Below are 8,650 nucleotides of genomic sequence, written 5' to 3' on the forward strand. Positions count from 1 at the left end.
AGGTATCGTTATTAAGGATAAAGTATTTGGATTGGACAGTAAAGGGAATAGGAAGAGCATGTAGTTTGTTTGGCTTGTTAATATTTTGAAAGATAAGTAGTTATTGATAGTTTTACATGGAATTGAATCTCACTCATTGTTAGCCAAACACGTGCTATGTACGTTTTAATGTGAGTTCTATTTGATATTTTATATCTTTGTTTATGTCACTAAAATGGACCATGATCCATGGTCGATCGGGGGAGTATTGAATAATAGCTCGTCAAAATTGCCTTAAAAAATATCACAGAGAGAGAGAGGGGGTGCTGGGTCCCACTAAGAATGGACTCAATCTAGACTTTGATCGAATTGGTCCTTTCTTGGTACTTTCGGGGGAAGGATCCTCTCCATTTCATATTTGAAATGGAGGGCCTTCATTTAGTGTATTTAGGAAGGGTAAAATAGTCTAAAAAAATTGCAATAGCTAGAGAGTACCCATTTAAATGTATTTAGTAGGGGTAAAATGATCAAATTATTCTCTTAGACCATTTGGTTGGAAGAGTAGGTCAACCAAAATTAATTAACCAATGATTTGTGGGTTAATTTTCACACTTACATTAAGCTCCACGTATTAACGAATCTCTTGTTGCGCCATGGATTTAACCAACATTAAGTATATATATAATAATCACTACAAAGTAAATATTATAAGGTTTAAAAAAAAAAAAAAAAAAAAAAAAAAAATCAAGGGAGAGCAGTTAAGATTGAAATTCAATTCCCTTCGATCGATTAAATTCTTAACACCATATCAACTTGGAAAACTAATTAATTTTGAGCCGGATTGAACTTAATATATTAAGCTGGAAAACGGGAAGCATTCAAGTTGGGTTAGTTAAAATAGTTAAAGAGTTATTTTGGTTAGTTGGATAGCAAAACTCAAAATAAAAGTGAAACCTTACTATAATCATTTTTAAATAGAGAGTTAAGAAAAAAAACCTTACGCGTTCAGCGTCCACGTGCAGCCTGTTTACTGTTTAGGAATCCATTCCCCCCATTCTCCCCACGTTGATGATCATTCTGAAGTCAGCCTTCCTTGCAACTTGAGTCCTTACTTGGTTTTCTTTTTAGTTTATGACTCACCCACTCATTCATTCTCACCTCAATCACCCCCACCATTTTCCAAAACCAGTTCCATTCCTGACATAGAGTTAATCACTTACAAGATAGTAGGAATAGCTCGGAGAAATGGAAGCAGTGAACGGTTTCGTCAACCGGTAAGAGCAAATCTCTTTGCTTTAATTATGGTTTTACATGCATGTTTAATTCTCTCTGAGCCATGAGGTATACCAGAACAAGTCTTGTAATATTTCAGTACTAAATTTTTATGACGAACAACATAACCAGACCTCGATCTCTTCTTAATTTGGTTAAACCCTTCTCACACACCCAGACCTCTCTTCTTTAGCAACCCATCAAAGAAGCTCACGCAGCAAACCCTCCACCACCATTTTCAACACCTCCGAGCGCAGCCCTACCCAGATACCCAAAAAATGGCAGAGGAGGTGTTGAAAATGCTCCCGTTCACACTTGTTTGGTTAAAACCTTAAAGATCCTCTGCAAACCCAGTAAGCCCTAGTCCGCCGTTTTCAACACCTTCACATACCTCCCCTTCACAAACAGTACTCTTGGAGCCACGATTGCGTCTCTTTCTACTCTCCCGGCCCTCTCATCATCGGCTCCCTCAGCTCCTCTCTGAACCCACTGTCCAAACACTTGTATCACGCCAAACCCTTGTATCTCACTCCTCTAGTGGTGGAGAAAAGGAAGCCTAGGAGGATCATGCCCTCACGGCCATTTTCAACACCTGCGCGCGCAGCCCTACCCACATACCCAAAAAAATGACGGAGGAGGTGTTGAAAATGCTCCCCTCCACACTTGTTTGGTTAAACCCTTAAAGATCCTCGATCCGCAAACCCAGTAAGCCCTAGTCCGCGGTTTTCAACACCTCCACATACCTCCCCTTCACAAACAGTACTCTTGGAGCCACGATTGCGTCTCTCTCTACTTTCCCGACCCTCTCATCATCGGCTCCCTCAGCTCCTCTCTGAACCCACTGTCCAAACACTTGTATCACGCCAAACCCTTGTATCTCACTCCTCTAGTGGTGGAGAAAAGGAAGCCTAGGAGGATCATGCCCTCACCGTCATTTTCAACACCTGCGCGCGCAGCCCTACCCACATACCCAAAAAAATGGCGGAGGAGGTGTTGAAAATGCTCCCCTCCACACTTGTTTGGTTAAACCCTTAAAGATTCTCGATCCGCAAACCCAGTAAGCCCTAGTCCGCCGTTTTCAACACCTCCACATACCTCCCCTTCACAGACAGTACTCATGGAGCCACGATTGCGTCTCTCTCTACTTTCCCTCTCATCATCGGCTCCCTCAGCTCCTCTCTGAACCCACTGTCCAAACACTTGTATTACGCCAAACCCTTGTATCTCACCCCTCTAGTGGTGGAGAGAAGGAAGCCTAGGAGGATCATGCCCTCACCGCCATTTTCAACACCTGCGCGCGCAGCCCTACTATACCCACATACCCAAAAAAATGGCGGAGGAGGTGTTGAAAATGCTCCCCTTCACACTTGTTTGGTTAAACCCTTAAAGATCCTCCGCAAACCCAGCAAGCCCTTGTCCGCCGTTTTCAACACCTCCACATACCTCCCCTTCACAAACAGTACTCTTGGAGCCACGATTGCGTGTCTCTCTCTACTTTCCCGGCCTCCCATCATCAGCTCCCTCAGCTCCTGGCCTCTCTGAACTGAAAATATTTGGATGTAATTAACTTCAATCATTCAATCTCAAGATTTACAACTATCACAATTTTCACATATCAATAATGCAACAATTTAAAAAATATAGATCAAAAGACAGACATGTACGTAAATATTTATTAGTACAAACTTCAAATGAATTATAGGTTAATGCCAAAACAAAGGGGAAGGGGGGGGGGGGGGGGGGGGGGGGGGTTCCACATTTTAACATTAACGGGTAGTGAAAAAACCTGTTTTCTTATTCATTTGTTCCTCTTATCATTAAACTAGGATTTTAATTATAAGACCAGAACGTTTCTTGTTGATCACTAATAAAATCAATAGGAGAGTTTTCTCAAATAAATGAATAAAATAGAAGAGTTTAGAAAGTTAGGATCAGGTAACCTTACCATTTAAACCCAATAATACTAATAATAGTATGTAAAAATATTTGTGCTATATCATTTGGGACAATAAAGTCTTACATGCATGCATGAAGGTCGGATTTTTTTTTTTTTTTTTTTTTTATTATTATTAGAAATATGATCTGATTCTCAGAATTTCTTATGTTGTCAACCCACAAAATAATAGATTGGATCTCAAACAAATTTTAATTATATACATATATGGACAGAAATCCACTACATGTTTGGAAGCAGGCGCCCGCGTACTCCTATAAATCTATTATAAGCTTATTGATACACAATGTAAACATACATTTTCTATACACTCTCTTCTTCTATATATGTTTAATTTAAAAGACTCTATTCACCATTTACTGTAAATCAATTAAGCCTACAAAAAAATACCTGAAATTAATTATTTGAATATTTTGCATTATTACATGTTTTGTTTTGAATTGCAAAACTTATATCCTATCAAGTTTTTATGTTCATACACTTGACTTTGAGGGTGGTGAGGCCACTTTATTTTGGCCTATAAATACCAAAATTAATTTAGAAATAAAAAAAAAAATCAGAAATAAGTTTCCATGTGACACACATTAATGTATATATTGAGAGAAAATTGGTACCCGGCCTATCGATATATCATTATATTTCTTATACTCTTTAAATAAACTAAACTTATTAATATATAAGTGAGAAGCTAGTAAAGATTTCCATTTTCTATTTTTGGTTTTGCAAGTGAGCAAGGATGGATTGGCACCCATGGTTCCTCCACCAATATCCAAGTTGGTACTGTCCAGTTTTTTGTTCAAGTGCTTATTGGCCTCATCCAAGTGAAGTATCAAAACGCAAAGGCTTCTCCATTTGACACACATGGTCCAATCATGTTGCTTTTCATTCTAGTACTGGTCACAAAAGTTTACGCCAAATATTTGCTGGAGATGACCCAACCAATTCCAAACACGAGATACCTCCCTATCACTAAACTTGTTTGTCAGATTTCGAGTGTCACAGCCTGTGGTTTATTGCTATCGATCCTCCTTCCTCCCATTTGGTGGTGGATCATTTTATGTCCATGTGCATTCAAGTCCATAAGGGTATTGCATGGCTCATATCAACAGATTTATGAGTCGCTCCATGATGTATATCAGCAGACTTCTGAGTCGATCCATGAAATATATCAGCAGAATTCTGAGTCGCTCCATGATATATATCAGCAGACTTCTGAGTCGCTCCATGAAATATATCAACAGAATTCCGAGTCGCTCCATAGCCTCCAGGATAAATACCGACAGATTTCTGAGTTGCTTCATGGTATTTCAACTCGAGTATTCAATAAACTACATGACGCATTCAAATGGATTTGCCATTCAACACAACAAGCCGGCCCTCCAAGGGTGCAAAATGTTTGACTCATCTATAGAACAAGTTAGATATTTCACTTTCGTGTCGTCACTTTTCAAGACTGGTTAGTGTTTTCTTGTTGCTTCGTTTCCTTGCCATAGTAAATTTGACAAAAAATAAAAATAAAAATTAAAAGTTTCCGTTTTGTGATTTAATTACAATAGATGCTACTACTGCACTCTACTTGAAGATATGCATGTTCTAGGCATTAATGTTTGTTCCTGAGATACTGTACTAGTACATCTGTACATGGGCCAGTACATCCCAGCAAAATCTATAACATTAGAAATTGAAGAATATATAGGACTGACTCTTGGGAATAATTTCACCCAATTATTACAAGGCAAAATTGAACAAAACAAGATTAATGAGTGTATAGTATTGTATACTCATGAAAGGAATTCAAATGGTATTTCCAACAGATAAATTAGATGGTAGGATCTCCACAAGCATGGTATACTTGAATATAATTTAATGGAAATCAGCAAAAACTTAATTTAAGATGATGGAATATCCATGCGTATGCTTAATTTACAACCAAGTCTGATGTCTTATTTTAGAGTTTAATGCTCAAAATGATCAAACACTGAATTGCAATTTATTTCAAGCTAGAAATTAAAAACCAAACCAATCGTGTGGGCTTTTATTGGGTTAGCATGAAAGGAAAGTGTGGAACTAATTATGAAAAAAGAAAGGGAAAAATGCTAGCTCTAGTAGTCTTTGGAATTTCACTTTTTATGAAATTGCTTCATAAGGTTTAAGAATTATCAAATCATTCTCTAAAGTTTTAATCTTTGTCAATTGCATGATCCCTTCATTCACCCTCTGCTAAATTTTTATGGGTGCTACCATATCATATCTAATTAAAAAACGACGTGTTAAGACAATTTAGTGAGCAACATGCCTAACTGGACTGCCGCATCGTGTTTAACTCTATTTTATCGGCAGTGAATACACATGAATAATTAGATTACCTATATCTTGCTTCTTAGTAATGGGTTTAGTAATGCTAGTTTAGTAATGGGCATTAACTTATCAAACTATATTAAGTAAATATATGACCACTTTGTCCATGTTGAAAAACTTTCACCCATATTTGCAGAACAAAAAAAAAAAAAATCGACAACAAACCTAATCAAATACAGGGATATTCATAAAGCTCAAATTGTTCCAATGAATGATGTTCTACTAGGCCATATGTTCTACTTAAAGGTAGTACCTGCTTTAACTAATTACATTGGCCCTGTTTGGTAACTCTTGTGGAGAGATTTTTTTTTTAGGAATGCTAGAGCATCTTCTGGTGTTTTTCTAGTGTTCTCCTGGGATGGCATAAATGTAATTTTTTTGATTCAAAAATTGCATCTATGCCATCCAAAAGGACATAGATGTAATTTTTTAATTACATTTATGCCATGCCAGGAGAACACTAGGAAAACACCAGAAGATGCTCTAGCATTTTTTTTTTTTTTTTGAATAGGAATAAAATGTAATTGTTGTGATATAAAGTAGAAAGAAGTTTGAAATTTTTTTATGAAAAAGTGAAAAAGTTTTGTTTTGTAGTGTGTGTGTGTGTGTTTTTTATTTATTTATTTAAATAGTAATAAAAAATAATTGATGTAATATAAAAAGTGAAAAATATTAGAATGTTTTGATTTTGACTTTTTTCCTAAGTATTATTTTTTATTTTTCCCTAAGTATTTATGAAGAACAAAAGTTTGCTTAAAATAGTTCTCTACTTTTCTTTTAAAAATATTAACAAATATAAATTGGGTTATATAATATTTTAATTTTTGACCAAGTATTTATGAAGATTTTTTTTTATAAAATAAAAAAATAAATAATAGACAATTTCTTTAACATTATTTACGAATACACAATCTAGTTTATATAATATTTTATTTTTTGGCTAGGTATTTATAAAAAGCAAATGTTTTCTTAAAATAGTACTCTACTTTTATTTTAATTACATTAACAAATACTCATATTAATTACAAAAGTACCCCCAAACTTTAGATTGCGACAATGACCCCTCAAGCGACAAATTTTTTTCATACCCCTATAGATTGAAAGAAAAAAAGAAACGAAAAAAGGCTCAAACATCTTGGCAAATAGAGGACTGTGTCTTCGTCGTGCTTCCAATTGCTAGGTGATAGCTAGAGTTCAATATTCCCTTGTTGCAAAAGAGTATATTTGATTTTTCTTTTTGTATTTAGTTTCTAGTGTTTATGGTTTTGCGATGACAGAAATCTTTTAAGTTCTTTGCATCTTAAAATGCCAAAAGAGAGCAGCAAAGAGATTGAGCAAAACTTCTTTGAAACTAGATCTCAACAAAGCCTCAATTAAAAATGGTCTGCCTTTTCCTTTAAAAAAATTACTATATGAGGTTTTATTTATTTATTTTTTTTTTTTAAGATATTATGTTTTTTGTACATAGATATGCTCATGATATGAAAAAATCGGAGAGTGCAAATCAAATGATAGAGGTAGGAACAGACTTTTGTTAGTTTAAATCTAATTTTATTTTTTATAATTTGATAGTTTAATTGCATTTAAAAAAGTTTTATTTTATTTTTTCCTATTTATAATATGTTTTTAATTGTTATATATTTGATTTCTGGAAGACGCGGCTTTAATTGGCAACTTAATTAAGATTTCTTACCAAGAATTTAAGAATCTTCAAATAGCTAGTTAATATATATTCTTCAACTACATCTATGAGCAAATTTACACATAGAAATGAACCTAAAACACAATTATATATGTGCGGAGATAAAAAGATTCATCTCTATTGGTATTGTCAGGTTTGATTATAGAACCTCTAACGTGAAAGGAATTTTACTAGACCATCGAAAAATGATGAGAAAAGAAGGTAGAACATGCATCTACTGATATATTTTCTGACAAATTAAAAGGAGAAAGAAAAATATATATAAACTTGCAGTATGAAAAGAAAAGACTCATCGTTAATATGATAATATCTAATAGAAAAGGTTTAAAAAGAAAATAACAATAATAACAAAACAAGATTAACATCTCTAACAGCAAATTCGCAAAAATAGAACCTAAAACACAATTATTTCATCACCTAGCAAAAATAATTTATTTGAGAGAGAGTTATTACCAGAGCCCTTCGAGTCTTCGACCCTTTCTCCTTGATGAAGCTTACTTATATATGGAATATGCGGTATTATCCTGGTCACTAGCTGCCCGGGAGGAGTGCAGAGACTTACATTATAAGAGGCAAAAGCAGGCTCAAAATAGTCAACTTTAGCTACCAGTCCTTAGGATCTAACGTTCTTGCACGTGCACAATAATACTTCCACCCTCATTGGTTTTGAACAACGTACGAATAATCTTTTTTAATTTTGTGCTCCGATCTATATATATGTACTCTATGTTTCAATTTTCATTGTCCGAGATCGATCACACATGCATATGAATATATAATTAAATGAAAATGTGAAAAATGGCCCATGCAGCCACCCACGTAACAATTAATACTCCAGGATTTCAAATATTTTACACATCCTTTATGCAACTATATATCATATCAAGGAGAATATATATATATATATATAGCCAAACGGACGGGTTTGTTTGCTGAAAGTGCATGTGAGATCTGCAGAGAAAACATTGCTGCATAAAGGAATATATATGCGGTATTATCCCATGTTCACTCGGGGTTGCATGTAAGAGGCAAAGCAGGCTCCAAATAGTCAACTACTTTAGCTACCAGTCCTTAGCTTGACGCAAGGATCTAACGTTCTTGCACGTGCAATACTTAATTCCACCAGATCAAGATCTACGGGCAGGAATAGATCTCAGGCATAGTTCACCATCCGTTCTGCTCTCAACGCATCTCTTAAGCGATCCGGCACGAACCGGATAAAAAAAAAGAAAAAGAAAAAAGAAGAGAGACCTCAAAAACCAGACCACCAAAAGAAGTTCTTCTTCCCCACCGAAATACGCCGTTTTACGTCTGCCGTCAAGCCGCGGATGGGAGGGAGCGCGTCTTGCCACGGCCAAGATTGCAGGATGCATAGATCTGGGCAA

General features: G+C 35.5%; 1 long non-coding RNA gene across 1 annotated transcript; it reads right to left on the reverse strand.

Moving 5' to 3' along the window:
- Positions 1-1,154: 1,154 nt before the first annotated feature.
- On the reverse strand, positions 1,155-7,985 carry LOC133879336 (uncharacterized). Its single transcript, XR_009902045.1, has 2 exons — positions 7,719-7,985; positions 1,155-2,794 (listed from the first exon to the last, which is right to left on the reverse strand). It is a non-coding gene; the product is annotated as an uncharacterized LOC133879336 (long non-coding RNA).
- Positions 7,986-8,650: the final 665 nt, after the last annotated feature.

This window comes from Alnus glutinosa, chromosome 10 (genome assembly GCF_958979055.1).
Source record: "Alnus glutinosa chromosome 10, dhAlnGlut1.1, whole genome shotgun sequence".
In the NCBI taxonomy this organism is placed as follows: Eukaryota; Viridiplantae; Streptophyta; class Magnoliopsida; order Fagales; family Betulaceae; genus Alnus; species Alnus glutinosa.